Source organism: Ochotona princeps, chromosome 1 (genome assembly GCF_030435755.1).
Source record: "Ochotona princeps isolate mOchPri1 chromosome 1, mOchPri1.hap1, whole genome shotgun sequence".
NCBI classification, from domain to species: Eukaryota; Metazoa; Chordata; class Mammalia; order Lagomorpha; family Ochotonidae; genus Ochotona; species Ochotona princeps.
The window spans coordinates 20,175,814-20,200,392 of record NC_080832.1 but is presented as its reverse complement, the minus strand read 5'-3'; the positions used below and the strand labels follow the sequence as shown (position 1 = coordinate 20,200,392).

Below are 24,579 nucleotides of genomic sequence, written 5' to 3'. Positions count from 1 at the left end.
CAAAATAGGTTAAAATATGCCCTGTAAATCATGGTTTGAAATTGAACTTCCTTTTAGTAAAATTGGACCATTCTGCACGTGTTGCATGGCTATTTAGGTGAATTCTGCAGTGAATTTTGGCCATTTTTGCGCATTGCCCACTCTTCTTCTGTTGTTCAAATCTCTGACTTTAAGACTCTTAATGATTCCAAACAAAATTCCTACACAGTGCAGATCTTGAGTGGCTTACTTGGATTTCTTTTGACTCTGAGGTTGGTAAACTTCTAGCGGAAAAGACAGACGTGACTGCCAGACGCTGGAACAGGGAATTGAGCTCTGGCTGTGGATTCTCTATTCTATTGTTCTCTTTTGGTGAATGTAGAAATCATCATCTATCCAAACTGTGCCGATGCTAGTAATTATTTAGGTGCCCTCACTGTTTTCTTATATTGTTCTTACGCCAATGAATTACTTTCATATGGAGGGCAAGCCCACAATTATTCATGGAAAGACCCGTTTCCCACATTTTCTGGAACATGTTGGAGTTGGCAGAAAGAGACTGTGGTGTTAGACATAAAATTAGATTCCAGCTATGATGCCAATCCTGTGTCCCCGTTTCCTTACATGCAAAGCAGAGATGCACAGGATTGTTGTGAGCTTTTGGAGTTTTATGTATATAACATTATTTGCTTCCAACTGGTTAAGGTTGTGTGAAGAATTACAGATGGGTGTGGAATCTTACAAATTAATACAGAAATAAACATATTGAAGATGTGGCAGTATTTTCAACCAAGTCCCTAGGCCTCCTGACACTGGAAACTGACCAGTTTGTAGTCTGACCAGTTTGTACTCTGACCAGTTTGTAGTCTGAGCCTGGTAGTGATTTTCTGCAACTAGGCATGGAGGCTGTGGTTCTAGGCTGTGCACACCTAACCACAGCTTCAGGACATGGCAGGCAAGGGAGAGCTGGATGGGGCAGCAGGTGATCGGCCATGCTTGCAGGATATCTCGGTGGCATGGTGCCTGATATGTTTTACTAGTCTCAAAGGTCATTTTGGTTTGTTCGGACAGGTTTTTTGTTGTTTGCAGGCAAGCAAGGCAAGGGAAACGGAAGGAGATGGTGGCCGCCCCGTGATTCTACACCGTGTGTCCTGTGTGCCTGTCGATGCCTTATGGAAAATGCTTCCGTTTGTCCGCAGAGATGGCGGTTTCTCCCGGGGGAGGGGGATTGTCATGGTCATGTGGAAAGATGCTGGATTTCTCTTGAGTGCTGTGGATCCAGATGCTCTGGGAGGTGTGGCTGTGTGGGGCTTGTGAGATCTGAATCTTGCACCAAATCTTCCAGTTTCTTTGCCAATCTTCTGTGGAGCTACCTTGTCTACCAGCTCCCTGTGTGGCCCTGGGAGTGGCAGCTTGTCCTACCACACTGACGCCCACGCCTTCTTCCTTGCTGGGAACCCGCTCCTGGCTTTGCCCTGATTCCTTGTTAGCGTCTGGGTTGTGTGATTTAAGCTGCTCTGGATGCCCTGGCAGTCCCTCTGTTTTGGGGTTTGCTCCTGAACTGTGTATGCCAAAATTTTCTTCCTTGAGAAGATCCACTTGCTCCATTTCTGACTACGGCCCGTCCATGAAATCTGGCAGTAGTTTGAGAAATGTTAGTTGTTTACTGATACAGACATTCATTATCCAACTGTGAGTAATCAGTAGGAAAAGTATAGCCTCACACCACCTCCTTTGTAGTGACAGTTGTTTACAGGACATTTGAAATAGAAAAGAAAAAAAAACTTGAATGAAAATAATTATACTTAATTACTCCTCATGGAAATTCTTTAAAAATTGCATTTTATTTTTGCTCATGTGCATGAAAAATCTTGGTGTATTTTATAACAGACTTTTAAAAAAAGCTATTTATTTATTTGAAAGAGTTCCAGAGAGAGGTCTCCTATCCCCTGGGTCGTTGTCTGGATGGCTACAAGAGCCAGGGCTTGACCAAGCTTAAGCCAAGAACCAGGGACTCCAGGTCTCCAGCATGGTGGCAGGGACCCAAACATTTGCACCCTCTTCTGCTTTTTTCAGGCTGTTAACAGTAAGCAGGATTGGAAGCAGAGCAGCCAGTACTTGGAACCAGCACCCATATACGATGCTGGCATTGCAGGTGGCAGCTTTACCTGCTTTGCCACACCTCTGCCCACCCTGTAAATCTTTACCTGGGAAGGTATGGATATTTTGTGCGTTGAAGAAACAGTTACTGTTTCTCTGAGTTCCATTGAACCCCTGTTAGTTAGCCATCTTTTGTTTATTCATTTCTTCCTGCTACCACAAGGAAAATATTATAAAAAGTTGTTTGGTTATTTGAAAGACAGAGGGAAGAGGGAGGAGAAACACCAAGAGAGAGTGGTAGATATCTTTAATCCTCTGGTTCGCAGTCCCTAAGTGGTAGGTAGCATCAGCCAGGGCTGAACCAGGTTAAGACTGGGAGCCTAGAACCCAGGTAGTGTGCACTGGGGTGGCTGGGTAGGACCTAACTGTTTGAACCAGCATCTGTTGTCTCCCAGGATGGGCTTTAGAAGCAAGCTGAAACTCAGGAATGAAGCTAAAACTCAAACCTTGACACTCAGGTTAGGCCTTATCCTGCAGTATTTCTCTGAGTAATAAAATGTAAATGACAACTAAAAACTTAATGATCAATCTGCATAATGTTTACTGAAATATACTTCTTATAATGTGGAAGTCATTTAGTAAACAGAATTTGTGTGGCATTTTATGATGAATCGTTCTTATCACATTGGCCTTGTATTAGAATGCAAGTGTAATTTCCATATCATCCCTTGTATTTTCTCATCTATTTGTTTCTTTAGTGGAGTAATGCCCAGTTTTCTGTCAGCTACAGTGTGTCACATATGGCTAAGAGTGGAAGGAAGGAAAAAGATCAAGGAACCCCAAATAAATGATTCCAAGAGCATTTATTGAACACCTGTTCTTTCTCGTGTTTCATTGCAAGCTGATGGAAGTGATGGAGTGTTTTCAAACGGCTTTGTGGTATTATTTTATTTATTTAAAAGGCGGAGAGGAAGAGGTGATTCATTCACAAGTTGAAATGGCCACAATGGCCAGGGTTGGGTCAGGTTAAAACCAGGAGCCAGCAACCCTTTGTGGGTTCCCATGTGGGTGGTAGAGGCCCAAGCACTTGGGCTGTCTTCCCAGGCAAATTAGTAGGGTGCTGGACTGAAAAAAGAGCAGCCAGGACTTTAAGATGGAGCTTAGCCCACTTTGGCACACAACCAGCCACTGATCTGGTTTTGTATTTAGTGATTCTGTTCACTGCCAGCCCTTTCCCACTCTGTCCAGCATACTGTGCATGAGCTTATGGACAACACTTACCTGCTGGCATGTATGGTGCAAACACATCAGTAAGGCAACCTTTGGTCTTCCTTTTGTGTTTGTTTCCTGATTTCACACTGTGCTATCAGTTTCCAGTTCTATACAATAAAGTAGGAAAAGGTAGTGGGTGTGAGTGCTTCTGAAAACGGAAACCCAAACCTTAATGAGATGTATCTATTGAAAGGTTAATTGGGGAGGAGATGAAAAAAATAAAGAGCAACAAAGCCAGGTAACCTGGGCCAGGGTGGAACCATATTTTGCATCTGAAGCAGGTCAAAACTGGAAAAATAATCAGTACATGAAGAAGCTCCTCCAGTGAGGTGACTGTGCTAGTTAAAGTTGGCAGTGCAGTTTAAGTGACTTTAAGAAGCCCTGTGAACATGCTGGCTAACCAACAGTCGTCTGCTGGAAGCAGTTGGTCCTGATAGTGCATCCTGTTAGATCAACAGTTTACCACTCCTGTGATCAGTCAGGTAGGCCTCATCTGAGATGAGTTGGTGCCTTTCTTCTCTGCTTCTTCCCTTCCAGGGTCAAATTGAATTCATCTGGCGCAGCATTTATGATAGATTTTTTTTTTGAGGATTAGCCTACTATGATAGATGTTGTTGATCTGTGCTTGTGAAAGCCTGGTGTGGCTCTGTGAGCTCTTCATGTGGTTCTTGTGCATGGCCCACGACCTCTGCGTTAGACTCGCAGCTTGACGACAGGACCTGCTCTTACAAGTAGCTTCAAGCGACCCCACATTTTAGTTGCCCCAGATCTTTGTTGTTGTTGTTCAGTGACCAAGCTAGAGTTCTGGTCAGAAATGTGTGTGAAGCAGGTGACCCAGTGGGATCCACAAACATGATTCAAAGCCATTTGATGGCTCTTGGTCAATTTTCATTTTTTGTGGTATATTTAATGTGGATATTCCAGAATTAGCTTTTCTTTTTTTGCCCAAGATAAATTGACTGTAACTTTATCATTTCATCTTCTTAACTTTATTGAAATAACTTAATTGAAATTGCTTTAGAATTGCCTTACATTTATGGAAAAGTTGCAGGGATGATAATGCTGTTTCTATATACCCTGTATCAGTTCTTCTGTTAACATTTCCCATTAGTACATTTGTTATAATTATTATTTATTAAGCTGTTATTAATTATGTTAAGAGCCTTAAAATTATTAAGAAAGCCTACAGATTTATTCATAAAATAATATTTGTAACATATACCAAGATTTGAGTTTGAATATCTTTGGTAATCTTACATGTATTCATAACTGCGAGTTGGAAGGAACTTCAGAATGTTTATGGAAAAATAATTGAAAGATAAGTTGATTTTGTTGTGAGGAATGCTTATATCCATGAAATGGAGAGGCCGAATCCTGTGATCAATAGATTGTGAAGCAGATTTTTCAGCTGTTGTAGGCCTCCCAGAATCTGGAAAAATGGAAGGTGATTCTCTCAAATTTCTTTTGCAATTAATAGTTTAAAAACAAATCTTTATTTTTTTGTTTTTATTTATTTGGAGGGGCAGAGAAAGAGACAGATGGAGATCTTCCATCTTTGGCTCACTCCCCACATGCTCTGAATAGCTTGACTGGACCAGCCCAGGGATTGGAGCTGGGAAGTCAATCAGGGGTTTCCTTGTTATAGATGCTGGGGTTCCAGCTATTTGAGGCATTCTGTGTTTCCTCCAAGAGAGTCAATTAGCAGGAAGCTGCGATCAGAAACATAGTTGGAGCTTGAACTCAGGCACTGTGCTACGAATGTGGACATCTTACATACCCACTGTAGTTTTTAAAATTTTAGAAAATTAATTTGACCAGGAGGGAGTGGGTGAGAGAAAACTAGGGAGGGAAGGAGAGAGAAAGAGAGAAAGACAGAAAGAGAGAGGAAGTAAGAGAGATAAAAAGAGAAATGGAGAGTGCTCTTGATCACTGGGTCATTCCCCAAATGCCTGTTACAGGTGGGACTGGGCCAGGATTTGGAAACTCAATCCAGGTTTCCCCACACTTAGGTGGCAGGAACCCAATTCCTTGAGCCGTTGCTGCTATTTTCCAGGGTATTCTTTAATAGGAAACTGGATTCAATAGGAAATTGAACCCAGGCACTCTGATAGAGGATGCAGATGCCTTAACTGCTGGTTAACTGCTAGGCTAACCGCTTGCTATGGAAAACTAGTTTTAAAAGGTAACAGTTGAGGGTCAATGGGGTGGCTCAACAGGCTTATCCTCTACCTGCAAGTGGTGGCCTCTCCTATGTGTGTTGGTTTGTGTCCTGGCTGTTCCACTTCCAATCCAACTTTTTGCTTGTGCCCTAGGAAAGCAGTAGAGGATGGGCCAAGTCCTTGGGACCTTTCACCCACGTGAGAGACCTGGGAGAAGCTCTTGGCTCCTGGCTTTGGACTGGCTCAACTCTGGCCATTGCTCACATTTGGGAAGTGAACTAGCAAATGAAGGATCTTTTTTCTGCCTGTCTTTTTCTATAAATCTGCCTTTCCAATAAAAATAATGAATAGTTTTTTTTACAAAGCTAATAGTTGGCTAACATATGAAATAGTGGATATTAATGGAAATAACTACTTACTGATTATCTTCAGTCTAGTTGGACCCAATGTTTATCTGACTTCATGTACTATATTCAGGCAGAGAGATTACTTGGAATATTTACTAACTGATGAGGCATGGACCATAGCCAAACAGATCAAAGTGTAGATTCTCAGGAGAGCAACTGGTGTATGCGTTAGCCATATTCATAATTGAAACAACCTAAATATGTCTCCAGTTTCCAGACAGCCTTGATGTCACAAGGGAACAAAATTTTTCCTGATCGAGAACCTATGATATAAAGTAGGTACAGCAGCTGCCACTTCCCTAGTAAGTGATACATAAATATCTTCTATTATTTTTGTTGCTGGTATCTTCTTTCATATCAGCTATTTCTTGCTGGTAGATTTACAAACATACAGCATAGCCAGATACTCATAGGATTTCTTTAGATAGTTAAGCCATGCTGCTAAAAGTGAGCCTGCATTCTTGGTGATAGGACGTAGACTTTGTCAGACTTTTCTGTCTTGAGTTTGGAGGAAATGCACGTTCTATGCTGATGGGAGCTTTCCACCTATCCTCACTTTCCTGCTGACTTCCTTTGTGACTTTGAGGCCCTCCCAGGGCCTGTCACATTGCCCAAGGCCAGCTCTGAGTTGATAATGGCTCAGCAAGGGTAGGAGCCTTCTTGACTTTGGCTCTTGCTGAAGTCCCCTCATTTCCCTCTGATGATATGTTATTAGTTTCCTGATCCCTGTTATTTGTTAAGTTAATCTGTGCTTCAGGGATCTTGAGGATCACAACATTTGTTTTCAGCAACTTCATTTCATAATAGATGCTCTGGGCAGGTGTGGCTAGACCAGAGGCATTGAAGCCCAACAATCTGGTACCTTTAAACAGTGTTTATTGCTTAGCCTTCCCATTCTCTTTAATGTTTTAGAAACATATGCCTAAATGATTTAAACAGTCCATCTGCTACTTGTTCAAAGATATCCATTTTCTTATTAACAGGATGGCTTTTCTCTCTGAATTCTCAAACCCATAAGAACAGAATAGTCCATGGGACAAGAGGATTAGATGAAAATTCCACTGTGTTGGAATCCTTGATCTTAGAACTACAGAAATTCTGACAGTCCTTTCTTTAAATCTTTTTAACCCATTTATCTGTGTTTGGCAAATATGGATTTCTCTATCCTGGTTGATTATAACAATAATTATTTGAATGGAGATCCTGTTGGTTAAATGGGTGTAAAGTATACTCAAATAAATTAAGTAACTCACATCAAAAGCCAGATTTTTTCTATTTTGACTGCAGGTGCGATATTTGCTTGCTGTAGGATGAGCAGACAGAGTGGGGGTTGCTTCCTCATCCCCTTCTTGACCCCAAGCATGCTCATAGTCCAGCCTTCGGGCTTGGGCATCAGACTACCTAAGTGTTAATTCAGGTAATTCCATTTATTAGCCCTGTGCCAGCTTAATTTTAGTTGTCTGTGACCTATGCTCAAAAACGGGGACAGTAGAAGCGTTGTCTTCATTGTCTACTGGATTACCTAGTAATCCCTGTGAGAAGCATTCAATGGATGCTGCTTATAATAGTAACAACAATATTCCAACTAATATTACTGTCATTATTAATGGCGTCACAGAAAGTTTTAAATTCTACATAAGTGAACATGATTTAATAGTTTAAATTGTTATAGTTGCTGAAATAACTCATACTATATGAAGCATACAGACATATACTTCATGGAATAAAGTTGTTAATATGAATCAAGCTCAGTTGAAGTTAACTAATTTCTTTTCCCCATTCTGTGTAGGTGATAGTGAGCCATGAAATAACTGCAATATAAAAAGAGGTAGATACAAATTATGAGTGATTATAGTTTTATTCTGAACAATGTTATGATCTCAGAATTTAAAGCATTAGTATTGCGCACTGTCCTCTGGAAACTGGTATTAACTATCTTCTTACTTGACTAATTCTGGTGTTATTAGAGATATTCTTTGCTTTATAAAATTTTCCATTTTATAGAAAAAATTCTAGCATTCTTTCTTTCATTGCTCAGCGTTTTAAAAAGTCACAGTAATATAAAACAGAAGTGAAAAACAAAACTTTCCTATTTCTGTTGACACAACAGTACCATATATGTTGTTTGCCCATTTCTTCTCATATTCATACTTCAAATAATTGTTATTATATAACTTTTCTAATTTTTTTTTAAAGATTTATTCATTTTATTACAGCCAGATACACACAGAGGAGGAGAGACAGAGAGAAAAATCGTCCGTCTGATGATTCACTCCCCAAGTGAGCCGCAACGGGCCGATGCACGCCGATCTGAAGCCGGGAACCTGGAGCCTCTTCTGGGTCTCCCACGTGGGTGCAGGATCCCAATGCATTGGACTGCTTTCCCAGGCCACAAGCAGGGAGCTGGAAGGGAAGTGGAGCTGCCGGGATTAGAACCGGCGCCCATATGGGATCCCGGCATGTTCAAGGCGAGGACTTTAGCCACTAGGCCACGCCACTGGGCCCTTTAATTTTTTTTTGTTTTGCGGTTTAAATTTAGTATTATTTTGAACACAATTTTTATATTTGTGCTAGGCTATATAATTCATTCTCTTTTGTTTTGGTATTTCTAGCTTTGTAACATTGTGGATATTGAAAATTAACTGTAAAAACTGAAATATTTATAAAATGGATAAAATGCACACTCCACAATGTTGTAAGGGTTTTAGAAGTAGGTAGTATAAGGCAGAGTCTCTCAACTGTAATGCTTTCACTGGATAATTCTATTTTTAAATTTTAATTTAATTTTACTTTAAATGTTTATTTTTATTGGAAAGGCATTTTTATGAAGTGAAGGAGAAACAGAAAGATCTTTCATCTGCTGGTCTACTCTCCAAGTGGTTGCAGTGGCTGCAGCTGAATTGATTTGAAGCTAGGAGCCAGGAGCTTCTTCTGGGTCTCTCCCATGGCAACAGGATCCCAAGGATTTGGGCTGTCCTTTACTGCTTTCCCAGGCCACAGGCAGGGAGCTGGACGGGAAGCAGAACATCTGGGACATGAACTGGTGCCATATGGGGTCCTGGTGCTTGGAGGTGGAAGATAAGTCAATTGAGGCATCATGCCTAGAAAATTCTGGTTTTTAAAAAGAATTATTTATTTATTTGAGTGTCAGAGAGTTAGAGACAGAGAAAGAGTGTGTGTGTGTGTGTGTGTGTGTATGAAAGCGAGAGATCTTTCAGTTGCGAGTTCACTCACCAGACAGCGGCTGCAGTGGCAGAAGCTGGGCCAGGCTGAATCCAGGAGCCTTTCTAGGACTCCCATGTGAGTAGCAGTTGGCACAAGCACATGGGTCAGTTTCGTTTGCCTTTTCCAGGTTTTAGCAGGAAGCTGGGTTGGAAGTAAAGCAACCGAGACACAAACTGATACCCGTATGGATACTGGTATCCACTATGCCATCTTCTGTGACTTTTTTAGTTAAGATGACATATGATTCAGTCATACTCAGAAAATGAGTTATTATCATATTTCTTTTTTGAGCTTTTATTTATTTATTTGAGAGGGAGAGAGCTCTTATTTTCTCTAGTTCACTCCCCAAATGCCCACGTACCTAGGCCTGGACCAGGTCAGTGTTGAGAGCCAAAAACTCAGTTTGGATTTCATTTGTCAGTGAAGTGAACTCAACTACTTGTCTCCCAGGGAGCACATTAACTGCTGGAATCAGTAGTAGTAGACCCAGGATTTGAACTCAGGGGCTGATATGGGAAGCAAGTCTCAGCTGTCTTCTTCACCACACTGCCAAAGGCCCACTTCTACTTGACCTATTAAGAGCATCTCAGCAGAGCATCAGTTGGGGTCCTCACAGACTATTTGGTCTTTCCCAACCAGTACTTTGCTGTTTCACATTAAGGCACAGTAATTGTTAGTGCTCCATAATAGGAGTCCTTCCAGAATTTAAGTACAAGGTCACATCTTTTTGTGGAAAAAACTTTACTTTGAATTCTGTGATCTGTATCATTGAGCAAACACGGTGCTTCTGGTTTATTCTCTCTTGAGTCATCCCACGCCCAGCTGTCTTCAGCAGAGCCTGTGGCCACCCATGCACACTCTGAGCCTTTAGCTTTGCCCTGCACTGGGACTTCCAATGCTGGAATGCAGATTCTCTCACCTGAGGGTATGCTCTGGCTGGGACAGCTCAGGCTCAGAGCTCACAGGAAGTGCCAGTCCCCAGCTCTGTGTCACCAGTGACTGCTGTGGTTAAACCCTGCAGTCATCTCACTTCTATGGTGGAGCCCAGCTTATCCTGGTAGTTCCAAATTCAGGTTCAAAGGTAACTTTTCTGGGCCAACTTGTCATTTCCCAATTCCTTTCTTTTGTCAGCTCCTTTCCTTTCTTCTCCTTTCCCTTTTATTCTTCCCCTTTCTCTGTGTCTTTCTTTTCTCCTCTTTCTTCTTTTTCCTTCTCTCTTTAAAAAAATATTGTTTGCTGTTATTAGATCTGAGTCCATGGATAAGAACAATAATAGAGTAAAAGCAGAGGAAAGAATGAGATAGAAAGCAACGCATTGCCGATACATCTACAAAGCATTCTAAGGGGCAGGTGTTGGTTGGAGTTCTTGAACCACATCTGAGAACCTGGATTATAGTCTTGGCTCTGACCCTGACCCTGGCTTTTGGCTAGTGCAGACTTTGAGAAACAGTGGCGATGGTTGAAATAGCTGGGTGCATGTTGCACCCATGTAGGAGCCCAAGATTGAGTTCCCAGTTTAGTTCAAGTCTTCGCAATCAGTCAAATCTTAAAGCCGGATTTTAATATCTCCTTTTCCCTCACGGTAGTATTTTCTTAAAAGCAATCCCACCAGACAGTTTTCTTTTTTCCTAATGTGTAATAACATTTAGCAAAGCAAAATTTTTTTCAAATTTAAAAAAACAATGATTTTTGACTGCTAATAAAGACAATTCATGTATAGTGGGTTATCAGGATTAGTTATTGACTATGCAGATAATAATAATAACCATTTGTGCATTTGTCATCAGCACTGATGATAAAGTCACTAACAAAGTAAAAATCTGGAATTTTTTGTTAATTATTTGTTGCTTTAAGATTTAAGCATTCACCACCAGCTGATCAGGGTGATGGACTGTGCCGGGCCCTGTGCTTGCTAGAACATACAAAAAACTAATCTGGGAATACCTCAAAGTATCTTTGGAGATCTCCCCAATCGAACTGCTGGACTCAGAACTCTAACCAAGGAAAGACAGAAGACAGAACGGGACAGTCATTCATCTCAGCTATATGTTGGCAGCAAATTATGGGGCAAACGGAGACTTTATGATGGACCATATCAATCAGTGGACGACCTCATCGAGCGAAACGGGCAGCGATTCATAACTAGAGAACTATTAACACCACTTGGGCACATATCTCGGAGCATGCCCCACATCCGGGACTTGGGGTGGGCGGGAAACCGGGTGGGGCTTCTCCCTCAATGTCCCCCTTTACCTCAGATGCAGGATGGAAACAATATGGACATAATGGCATTGCCCACTTTCCTATCCCCCTGAACCTTTTTTTTTCTTTTTCCTTTAACTGTAATTAACTATGTAAAGATTGTCAACAACAATACAATAATTAAAAAAAAAAAAAGATTTAAGCATTCATGACATTTTGCCACATTTACTTTATATATAGACACACACACTATATTTTTTTCTTTATTTCCAATTAGTGTTTCCTTTCAAAATGAACTAGACGTACTTGAGTCCTTTTCTCAGGATCTGCTTTTAGGGGAATTTTTTTTTTTAAAAGCAAACTGTCACCTTTATTTCCTGCCACTCCTTGGGTCAGTTCAGGTGAGGTCTGACCTTCTGGTCTACGAGGGCCCCAGGCGCTGCTCCGTGCCATTCTCCTCAGGAGCTTCCACAGGTTTCGGAACGGCCACCTCTTCCAGAGCAGCCCCCTGCTCTTGCAGGCTCTGGGTTTGGGCAGGGACTTGCATTCCATGCTTTTCCAGTTCTTCCTTCAGTCTGTTGCCTCTGCTGCAGCTGTTGGCAGTTCTGCTGCAGCTGTTGGTGATGCTGGGCACTGCCCTGCAGCAGCTTCTCAGCCTTCCTGTTCTCCTGGAACAGCTGCACTGCTGCTGCGGCCTCCTGGCTGCGAAGAGCCAGCCGCTCAGTGACGGTGGAGGGCCCCTCAGCACCGCACTGCGAGCACAGCCGGTTTCACGTCCTGCAGCCTCACCTCCAGCGGCTTCCCTTCTTTGAGAAGCTGTTCCTTGCTGCTGTCCAGGGCACAGATCTCTCTTGCCAGTCGCTCTGGCCTATGGGATTCCCACAGGTCCTTGTGCTGGTCCATCAGATCTTTCAACTGCTCCTCAAAGTTCAACCTCACCTGCCTCTGTTTGTTCTTCTCTTCCTCAATCTGGGGGTTCAAAATTCGCTCCTTGTACTCTTGCAACACGGTGTGTTTCCTCTGTGCCTCACTTTCCTTCCCCTGGCAGTGCAGCCGGAGGATTCTTAGGGTCTCTGGCTTTTTGCTCAAGATCTCCTTCACACATCCATTCTCTCCATGCAGTGAGCCCAAAGTTTTAGCTATTTTTTTCTTTTGGATGTTATTGATGAATGATCAGGTCAGGGGGATGGAAATCTTTTCAAGTATGAGAGGTATAAGAATTTGTATTCACTGATTCAAGAGACTGTATGGACAAGTATGTATTCCTGCGACGCTGCTGCCCAGGCATATCCCTAGTCCCCACCCTGAAGACCGCACAGTAGGGTGAAGGCCATGGTGGGACGGTAGTTAGTCTTTCTGATTAGTAGGCCTTTCTGCCCACTTCCTTCCCCCCTGCCATGGAGTTTGATGGATTTCAGAAAAACCAGTGTCTAAGTGTATGGTTTTTCCCAGACTGATTGATGTTAGGTATGGAGAAAGAGGAAGTTAAGAAAAACACTCTATCTATTGCTGTCCTAATCTTGTCCTTGATTTTGAGCTAATTATTAATGCCTTGGGAGAAATGTTGAACTCTACCAGCAGGACAGTATTTGTTTTAGTGACAGACACAGTCCACAGGATTGTGTTTATGTTTAGATCATCCAGGAATTGTGGGAAGATCTGCTGAGTCTATTCTGATGTGTATAAAGGGGACTTCAAAGGGCTATAGGGAAAGAAGGGCACTTTTAATTAGATGCAATTCCAGGAGCTTTTCCATTATGCTGCCACTTCCTTGCTAAATTTAAAAACAGGAGCAGAGTCCAAATTCATCATCATCACCGTCAGTATCTTGGAAATCGGCGAACAGAAGAAAGTAAGTCAAGTTCTCAATATAAATATTTGCTTTGTTAAGCACAAAACAAAACAACAAAAAACCCCCAAACAAAAACGAAAAAAAACCTCCCAATTCTTTGGGGTTGATTCCCTCCCTCCTTCCTGCCTTCTTTCCTTCCTTCCCTCCTTCCTTCCTGTTTTTCTTTCTGTCTTTCACTCTGGCTCTCTTTCTTTTTGTAAGATTTATTTGAAAGTCAATGTTACAGGGGGAGAGAGTGATAGTGAGAGCAAGGGGCGAGGGGAGAGAGAGAGAGAGCGCTTCCATCTGTTGGTTCAGTCTCCAAATGGCACAATGGCTGGATCAGGCTGAGGCCGGGAGCCAGAGCTTCTAGTCTCTCATGGGAGTGGCAGGAGCCCAAGTACTTGGGCCGTCTTCCGCTGTTTTCCCCATTCCATTATCAGGAATTTGGATGGGAAGTGGGAGTTGATTTCTCATAAGCCAAATTTGGCTGGGATATTATAGCTGAATTTTCCTCGGTGGGAGGGTGAGACTGGGGTCCTCACTAGGGCAAGAACTCTCCCTCTACGCCTTTCCAGAAAGAGTGTTCCCAGAGAGGGCAGGGGACCGACCCTGTCCTCTGGGGGCTGTGGCCGCTGTGCCGCTGCACACCCTGCCGTCTGTTCAGTGCTCCACTGCTGCCCCAGCACACCCTTTCCAGACAGCTGACTTTCGTGAGCACTTGTTGTGAAGCCACACAGCTGTTTTGTTTCCTCTCCAGCAAAATGTTGAATGTGGATTCTAAAAAGCCAAGGTCATTGCGCGGTCTTCCATGGCCTGAGCTGGGAGTGAATGTGAACCGGAGTGAATGTTGGCTAGCATAGGTTTCACATTTTCCGTGTGAAAGTTCTCCTTTTGTTGTTTGTGATTAATAACTGGATAGGATAGGAAGCCAAATGATTTCATTGTTGAACAGACTTGAAGGTCGTGAGAAACTGCCTGTGCAAATTAAGCTTTGCCAAAATGTGGTGAAAGACCCACATCAACACCTGAATGGATCTAAAAACAAAGCCGAGGAGGAAGAGACAAGATACATGCTATTCTTCATGTGTTGTGAAAGTTGCTGTTCACCTGGGACGGTGTTGTGTGGCCTTTGAACGGATGCGCCATGAAGCTCAATTTGCACTGGGTTAACACTTTAATTGAAAGGTATTGAGGACCTCGAGTGCAGCAGGTTGTTCTGAAGGATTTCATTGTACTAAGAAATGTGAAGAGAACTAATTGTAGGTATGTCTACTTTATCGGTAACTCAGTTTTACTCAAGTACATTGGTTTGCTATTTGAAATGAGATACTTGTCCTTTTGAATTTTATTATGTTCTCAAAAGAAATTAATAGCTATGTAAAGTACCTAATGGGCATACAGTGTTTAAGTTTAAAGATCAAGACACATAAAACACACAATTTTACAAAGCAGTGTTTTCTGCTGATCTTTCTCCATGAACATTTTCTGTGGCTGTGAGTCAGAAAATATCTTTTCGTGCAGTCTATCTTTTCCTCTATTCTATTTATTTTCAAAGTCTATGTTTTCCTGTATTCTATTTATTTTAAAAATTATCTTTTCCTCTATTCTATTTATTTTCCCACTTGGAGAAAGAAACACCTGCCCACCTCTTATTTTTTCTTTCTATGTATATCCCAGTTGGGTTCTGGAAAATACTTAAATTTATTTTAAACGGAGAGAGTGAGAGAGTGAGAGTATGAGAGCAATAGAGCACCCATCTCTCCAAAGGCCTGCAAAAAATATGCTGAGTCAGGCCAGAACCAAAATTCAGGAACCCATCTGGGTCTCCTGCGTGGGTGGCAAGAACCTAGCTACTTGACCCATCACCAGCAGCCGTAACTTCTAAATCATAAAGACAGATTTATTTTGATTTTATTTTGAAATGTCCACATGAAGTCTAGTTTCCCCAGAACTGTTGTGATGTAAAAGGGCTGAGGATTATCTTGGCCTGTTCGGGTCTCTTTCCTTGCAACTGATTACTTTTTAGTGGAGTCTGAAAAGTTCTTTTAGTAGGACCTAAGTCAGCTGGCAGGTATTTGATTGTATGGTAGTAAAAACTGCAGGTGGGTGGAGCCACAAGTTTTCACTCAATTCTTCCCAATAGCGTCTTTCCCTATCTTAAAAGAATATATGAAATAGAGGAAAAAAAAGCGTGGGGGTTGGGGAATGTTACAAAAGCATACAGCCATTCTTCTATCTCCATGGGAGGTTAGTTCTGGGACCATTGGGGAGAACAAAATTGGATGACACTTTCTTTCTGTGTATGTATATGTATATTTGGACTATTTGGACTATATATATATGTATATAGTATATATATATCTATTGTATATATGTAGATATATGTATGTATGTATATATGTGTATATACATGTATATATGTATATATGTATATATATATGTATATATATATTTGGATTATTTTAAAATTTTAATGATATACAGAATTATATATATCAAATCTGATAAATAATTCATCTCATTTTGCCCGCTCATTTTTTTAAATCCTTAACAGAAATTTAACCTGACAAATCGCAACTGTATAAACGTGTGTATATACATATATACTGTATCTGAAATATACATATACCATATATTTTTAACTTGGAATAAATTTTGTAAATGAAAACAGAATTAAATGTTTCTCATAAAAGTTTCATTTTAGCCAATCAGAAACACTAACTTTGGAAAAATTCTGAAACCTAAGAGATCTTAAAATGCTTAGTGTATTTCACTTACAAATGAATCAAACAAGATTGAAAGCACCTGTTCATTAGAGAAATGTTTACTGTTTCCTAATAGGAAAAGAAATACCTTTACAATGGTTTTACACTTTTAAAACATTAGAGAAACCTCATTGGTATTCAGACATACTAAGTTTTTTTTTTTACATTTATTTATTTTTATTACAAAGTCAGATATACAAAGAGGAGGAGAAACAGAGAGGAAGATCTTCCATCCGATGATTCACTCCCCAAGTGGCCACAACGGCTAGAGCTGAGCCAATCCGAAGCCAGGATCCTGGGGCTCTTCCAGGTCTCCCACGCGCGTGCAGGATCCCAATGCTTTGGCCCATCCTAGACTGCTTTCCCAGGCCACAAGCAGGGAACTGGATGGGAAGCAGGGCTGTTGGGGCCATCCTAGACTGCTTTCCCAGGCCACAAGCAGGGAACTGGATGGGAAGCAGGGCTGTTGGGATTAGAACTGATGCCAATATGGGATCCTGGCGCATTCAAGGCGAGGATTTTAGCTGGTAGGCTATCACGCCGGGACCCAAACATACTAAGTTTTATATAAATACAAATTTCTGTCTGGTGCAAACAAAAATTAGAGTGGGTGAGGGTTGGTTGGGCTTTGCTGAGGCATCAGCTGGCAGGGGCTGGCACTGCAGGCTTAATCTGTCAAGTTAAATTCCAGAACCACCAGGAGAGTGCATAATCTGGGAGTGGGAGTGGCCTGTTAGGGAAATAGTGGGCTCCTCCCTCTTGGGTTACCACTCTCAGTGGAGAGCAGGAAAACCAGGACAGGGGCAGGGGTGGCTGGACAGAATGGCATGCACCAGCATGTGTGTGGACTGGACAGTGGAGCTGGTTGGGTTGAACTAGGCTTCAGTGCCCATTGACATGTATGAGAACTGAATGGAATGTGGGACAGACTGGAATAGTCTGCTGTACATACTGGCAAGCATGGGAACCAGTGCCTGGTGGGGTTATTGTGGGTCACTCTGACTAGGCTGCAGCTCCCACTGGTTTATGTGAGGGCCGAGTATGTGCTGGGCAGAACCAGGCTGGACTGCAACACCCATTGGTTTCAGTGGAAGTTGGGGCTGAAAACAGAACCGACCCAGCAACTGCAACCACCAGCTGATTGGGGCGATGGACCGTACCGGGCCCTGTACTTGCAAGTACACACAAGAATCAGGTCTGGGGTCACCTCAGACAAAGTTTCTTTTGGGATCTGTCCAATTGAACTGCCAGACTCTACTTTCCTGTATATTTTAAATCATTGTTAGTACTGATGCAGTTTTGAAAATTGAAATATGAAATATTTTCAATTTGTGGTTCATTAGCTCAGTGGAGGCAGACAGAAGGCTGACTGTATTTTGTTTTAAAAGACAGAACCAAGTATAATTCAGAAGTCAGAGTGATCTGGGTTTAGAATTAGGAAGACATTATTTCAAGGTCTTATGAAAGAGGGGAGCCGATGCTGTCGAGGCTGTTGGGAACACTGGGGTCAGGGAATGCTCTGGGCGGAGGGCACAGCATCAATTTGGGCAGCTATAAGAAAATATACCGGATGCCATCTAGGGAGATAATCGGTCCTGACATGGATAGATGCAGCTTGTTTTGAAAACAGTGGCTATGATGTTGGAGGTTTTCAGTGAAAAGTTTATCAGAGACAGATTAATTTATTGGCTTTGTTTAGTATGCAAACAGGAGTGTGGATGGTATGGGAGGTTGTTGTAGTACCATGAGGGGGGAATATATTGATAACACAGATATTGAGGGGAATATTTTGGCTCCAAGGAAGGATTAAACTGATCTATGAGAAAACTAACTTCATGGATTTCAATATTTAAGATTCCGCTGCCAAAGCTAAGCTTGCTCTCTTCTGAAATGTAGCAGTGACGGAAGGATCTTGTGTGTCATGAGTGTTCCCTCTCATTGGAGCCACATCAACAAGAACAATTTCTCGATTGGGAACTCGGCTGATATCTGCAAAAACTGCATTTTGTGGTGACCTCCTTCTCCCGCTGCTCCTTTCTGCTCTTCCCATAAAAGGCGAAAAGAGGGCCCGGCTTGGTGGCTCGCCTTGAACGCGCCAGGATCCCATATGGGCGCCAGTTCTAATCCCGGCAGCCCCACTTCCCATTCAGCTCCCTGCTTGTAGCCTGTTGAGGATGACCTAAAGCCTTCAGACTCTGCACCCGGGTGGGAGACTTGGGAAGAGGTTCCTAGCTCCTGGCTTTGGATCGGTGTAGCACTGTCCGTTGTGGTCGCTTCGGGGGCGAATCATCGGACAGAAGATCTTCCTCTCTGTCTCTCCTCCTCTGTGTATATCTGACTTTCCAATAAAAATAAATAAATCTTAAAAAGAAAAAGGTGAAAAGAGCCATTTGGGCTACATTTCCTCTCTTTATAGGGTTTGTGTGGGATTCCCATTGTTTAGTTCCAGTCTGCAGGTGCTGATGTGGGGCTGAAAGCTGAGACACTGCAGCTCTGCTCTCCCAGCCTTGTGTCTTTACTGCTGATTTTGTATTTCCCTGTTTGTGCTTCACAGGCAGGGATGAATGACTGAGAAGGGCTGCAGAGCAGTGGGTGTGTGGGTTAGTCTGTGACTGTGTTGAACAAGCATGCATCTGATGCCCTGGAACAAAAGCAATTTATTGTCCTGAGGATCCTAGGGCTACAAATCTGACCCAGCGTGACTGTGCTAAGAGCAGGCTGAGGGCAGGGCTGCATTGTTTTGGAAGCTGGAGGGGACAGTCCATGGCTTGGTTTTTCCAGCTTCTTTCTACAGGTTACCTGTACTCCTTGGCTCATGGCCCCGTTCACTTTCAAAATCAACGTTAGTTCAAATGCTTCTCACTTGACTTCCTCTATAGTCTCCTGCCTTCTTCCATGTGTCAGGACCCATGTGATTACAATGGGCTCACCTGGACAATCCAAAATAACCGCTTTATCCTAATGCCAGGTGTTTAGCAAGCTAAATTCCATTTGAAACCCCAGTCACTCTTCCCTCTGCGGAAACATGTTCACACTTCTTTTTTGCTTTAAATGTTCTTTATTTATTTCTTTGTTGTTTTCTTCAAAGTTACAGAACACACATACACACACACACACACACTATAGTTCTATGGTCATGAATTTAATTTTTTTAGATATGATCTTTCTTGAACTCCCCTCCATCATCATAGTAGAAATAGCATAATTGCTATCGAATAATATTTAGATAATGTTTGGTAGACTATTGAAGATTTTGAAATGTTTAGAATAATACTATTTGGAATGAATTTTAGAAAGTAGGTATTTCTGATACGCCCAGGTTCCTGTTAGAAGTATGATTTTGTCAGAGACAATTGGTCGTGGTAAATGTATAACCTGCAGGCTTCGAGATTTGCATATGTCCTGGTTTTCCTGTGGACAAATTCTGTTAGCTTTTGTTTCAGGGAGAAACATCCTTTTTTAAAATTTCCTTTATTTTATTAATTACATTGCATTATGTGACACAGTTTTATAGGCACTGGGATTCCCCCCACCCCTCCCCAAACCCTCCCCCCATGGTGGATTCCTCCACCTTGCTGCATTGCCTCAGTCAGAGTTCAGTTGAGATTCTTTCATTGGAAGTATTTACCAAGCAAAAAGTCCATCATCTTATTGTCCTGGTAAGTTCAATGGTTTCTTGGAGAGACCATCTCTGGTCTGAAGGTAGAGCCAGCAGAGTATCATCCCAATCAATTAAAAGCCCCAACATAACATCGGCAACAATTTACAATGTTATGGTATTAATTGACATGGTATTGATTAACCAATATATTAAAACGAAAATGCAGGTTCTTAACCACATCCTGTGACTTCTTCATAGACATTTCAATTTTGGTTTATATACTACCGGGTTCTATACCTCTTAAACTGGCTTAGATTGCTATTCAGCTGTCTCGTGTCTATTTTCATTTTAGTATTTAGCTATTTATAGTGTTAAAGCATGATTTTGCTGAACCTGGTTGTTTTTCGGGTGGTCTGAACTGGCCTATAACTCTAACAAGACATGTGTCAACAGTTGAGGTGCAGAACATTTTTAACAGGGGTGTGTAGAGAAATCCTCAATACCCCAGTGAGGAGTAACTAATCTTTGTGTCCCACCTAGTGCGGTATGAGTGAACCCACACTGACCATTAGGGAGAAACATCTTTAAGAAGACATTTGTTGGTTGTGATCCAAGAAAACAATTCTAGGAATGTTACAGTCCATTTTAAAGAGGAAGTTTGTTCTCTTTTTATTACTAGTAATTCTTAGTGACTAAGAACTGAGGTCCCATAAACCTGCTGCTACTTTCTGTTTTTATTTCTCATAAAAAGTTGTCGTACTGGCTGTTGAGAATTATCACATGGATGTTAAAAGTGACATGAAGCTGGACATTCATTCCTTTAATTTTTTTTAATGTATCACACGTAGAAGAAATGGAAAATTGTGACACATAACAAAAACAAGTAACACTAACTAATTCAGTAAATAATTTTTAAAGCAATGAGATTAGCTTTTTTGCTTATGCATTTGGTAGTACATGTATTGCAATATATATTTATACATCTGATTTTGAATAAAGGATATTACATATATTGGTTTTCATTTTTCTTTTATATTAGCTAAACCTATTGAATTTATTTCTGAGCATTTACTGATAAATCTAACACATTCTTAGTAACTACTCTCAATGCCTTTTAGCATGAAGATAATTGTGCAAGGTCTATTTGTGGGTTGCTTTTGTATATAACATTGCTAGTAGCACAAATGAGAAAAAGTAGCATTTGCTCAGAGTGGCCTTTCCGTGACTTGAACTCTGCTGTGCTCATCATCTTAGAGCGGTTATGCAAGGCTGGGGGTGGCACCTATGTCTAAAAGGGGGCTTGTTGACTAAGAAGTAGGTCTCCACCCAACAGAACACCCACTGTGACTATTTACAATGTTTGAATCTCAGCAAAAATACCACTTGTATTCTGAATTCCTTTGTTCAAGTACATAACTCAATAAAAGTTTCCTACGATTGAAAAGAACAGGCACTGTTTAGAGGCCAAGTTTTGCCTTTTAAGGCTGAGTGTGCTTTGTTTTAAGCTACTGTTTTTCTCAAGCTAAGAATCCTGCAGTAAGCATGAGGAGGGCCCTCTGGTATTTCTATGCAAAGGGTCAGTAATACTGTTTTTTAAGAAAATTGTTGTTTTGGGCCCAGTGCAGTAGCCTAGCTGCTGAAGTCCTTGTCTGCGTCGGGATCCCATATGGATGCTGATTCTGATCCCAATAGCTCGGCTTCCCATCCAGCTCCCTGCTTGTGGACTGGGAAGGCAGTTGAGGATGGCCCAAGGCACTGGGACCCTGCACCCATGTGGGAGACCCAGAAGAGGCTCCAGGCTCCTGGTTTCGGATTGGTGCAGCTCTGGCCGTTGCGGCCACTTGGGGAGGGAATCATCAGATGGAAGATCTTCCTCTCTGACTGCTCCTCTTTGTGTATCTAACTTTCCAATAAAAATAAATCTCATAAAAAAATTGTTGTTTTAAATCCTGCTGCTTTAGTTCATATTGTTGCGGCTTCTGAGAAGTTTGGTATTGTGACATATGCTCTGGATACATGGAGGCAGGCTGCCTAGGCTGCACCTTCTGTTTTAGTATTTCTTTTTGTTTTTTGAAGATTGTTTTATTTATTTGGAAGTCAGATTTACAGATAGAGGGAGAGAGTGAGAAGGGGAGAGGAATCTGCAAACACACACACACACACCCCGTTAGGGAAGGGAGAAAGAGATCTTCATTGATTGGTTCATTCCTCAAGTGACTGCAAAGGCCAGAACTGGGCCAGGGCAAAATCAAGAGTCTAGAATTCCATCCAGATCTTCCACATGGGTGACAGTGACCCAGGAATTTAAACCATCTTCTACTGTTTTTCCAGGAGTGTTAGTTAATAGGGAACTTGATCAGAAGTAGAACACCCCTGTCTGGGACTGGTGTTCATATGAGACACACATGTCACAGTCAGAGACCTAGCATGCTACGCTACAATTCTGGCCACTCTGCTTCTGTTCTTACCAGGTATTTTAATTCTGTTCCTGTATTTCTAAGATGTGGATTGCCCATATTATTCCTTCAAGGTGGTTGAGAGTGTTAAAATAAGATAATGCAAGTGAAAGACCAGATAGAGAATGGGAGGAAAATAATTACAAATCGTATGCATATCTAATACATATATAAATCATTCCACAGGTCAACAGTCAAAAGACAATCCCATTAAAGAATAAACAAGATTACACATTTCTTTAGAGAAAAATTGCAAATGGCCCTTGATCCCAGGAAAATGTGGCCACTATCATTAGTCAATAGGGAAAGGCAACTAACCTGCCATATGACCCAGCTATCCCACTCCTAGAAATATACCCCAAAGAAGTGAAATCTACATGTGAGAAGGGGATCTGTAATCCTATTTGCAGCAGCACAATCTACAATAACAAAGACATGAAAACAATCCAGATGTGCGTCCAAGGAAGAGTGGTTAAAGAAACTGTGGTAGATCTACTCCATGGAATATTATTCAGCTGTTAAGAAGAATGAAATTATTCTATTTACAACCAGGTGGCCCCAACTAGAGACCATTATGCTCAGTGAAATGAGTCAATCACAAAAGAACAAATACCATACATTATCTCTTATATAAGGCAACCAATATGGAAAATGTAACTCCGGTAGTCCGATCCATACTGCTTTTTGATTGTTTGCTTTTTTTGCTGTATTCCATGTGTTTTGATGTTTTTTTATTTCAGTTTGGTTCATTCCAAATAATCTCTTTTCTGTAGTCGAACTCATCACGTGCTCATGAATTATACCATGGCATAATTTTTCCCAAGAGACTTCTGTGCTTCCTGTTTGTCACTCATGTGTTGGTTACTCAGTGGCGCATTTTTTTTTCATGGTACTGTAATTTGTTGTTGATGTTGTTGTTGTTGTTGTTATGGCTGTTCTAACTCATGCCAGTTGTTGACCTTGTTTCATGGCTTCTCACTAATGGTAATGTATAGTGATGGAGTACTGGGGTCTTTCATGTACAGATATGGGGGTATAAAATGGAACATGCATCCCTGCATCCAGATGAAAGATGGATTCCCAATGCAACTGTTGGACATGTGTAGACAATAGGATGCTGGACTGTCTGACATTGTCTGTACCGACAATGTTGGGGTACACTTAAATAGGAGAGAGACAGAATTACGATTCCTTATGAAGGACTACACTATTGTAACAAAATGGAAAAAATATGACAGGGGGTGGGAGTTTGGGGGGGAATCCCAGCCTACAGAAAGTTGTACCACACAATTCAAAATTCAAAACAAAAATACAGCTTTCAAAAAAAGGGGCAACTAAAACCTCAATGAAATTTCTCCATGGACCTAGGACGGGGATGAGAAAAAATGTATAGAGGCACTGATGTGGATGTGAAGAAATCAGAGCCTTACAGTGTTGCTGGGAAAGTAAAGCAGTGTAATAGTTTTGCAAAGTAGTTCAGCAGTTTCTGAGCAGTGTTTAGGAGCAATATTTGACCTCACAATTAAGCCCTGATTATGATACTCACATTCCTTATTGAAGTGCTTGGGCTCAGTTCCTGCCTTCAGTTCCCCTTTCCAGCTTCTGGCGAATGCGTATCCTGGGAAGGCAACAAGTGATAGTTCACTACTTGGGTTCCTGCCACTCAGCGTGACAGATCTGCTTAGTTCTTCCATCTGCCTCCCCAAAACGCTCACCCAAAAGGCCATTGTAGGCACATTGGTAGTGAAACAGAATAGGAAGTCTTTGTACATCTCTCTGTCTCTGTCTCTGTCTCTCTCACTCTCAAAAAAAAAAAAAATTCAGTGATTAATCTCCATATAACTCAGCAGTTCCCCTCTGCAGTATATATCCAAGAGAAGCGAAAATACAGTCTATACAGAAAGTTATGTATAAATGTTCACAGTGTGTCATTACTCATAGTAGGTAAGAAGGAGATTAATTGAAAATGCCTATCAAATGATAAATAGATCAAGACAGTTCTTTTTGTAGAGTGGAGGAGTATTCAACCCCAATAAGAAATGTAGTACAGATATGTTACAACACGCATAAGCCTTGGAAACATAAGGCTGAGTGAAATAAGTCTGCCTCATACAATTTCATTTATGTGGTATGTCTACAGTAGGTAACTCCATAGAGAGGAAGGTGATTAGTTCTTTCCTGTGGCTGGGGGAAAGGAGAGAGAGTGACTACTTAGGGGTACAGGGCTTCTTCCTGGACTGATCCAGATGTCTGAAATTTGAGATTGATGATCTTCCCCAAACTTTTAAGAATTTACTAAAACCCCTGACTTGTATACTTTGAATGGATGGATTTAATGGCATGTAATTGTATTTCAATTGGTGAGAAATCAAACACTGGTGTATGTCTAAATGTGGAAAGCATATGTATGTGTTAGCTACTTCTACTGCTGTTGTCATCCTCATTATTAATTTTGAAAGATAATTGCTTGTAATATGGTTATATTGCATCCAGTTCTTTAGCTTATACCAGTATTAGACACTTAGCATTTGCAAAATGTTTTTGGAGTATATATTTATGAAGAGACCCTGGGGTGGAAG

At 41.5% G+C, this 24,579-nt stretch overlaps 1 protein-coding gene and 1 pseudogene across 5 annotated transcripts in view; one reads left to right on the top strand and one right to left on the bottom strand.

Annotated features, from left to right (window-relative positions):
• UTRN (utrophin) overlaps nt 1-24,579 on the top strand; it is a 507,084-nt gene that overhangs the window by 78,154 nt on the left and 404,351 nt on the right. The gene's annotated exons all lie outside the window — the stretch shown is intronic.
• On the bottom strand, nt 11,746-18,760 carry LOC131478044 (synaptonemal complex central element protein 1-like; annotated as a pseudogene).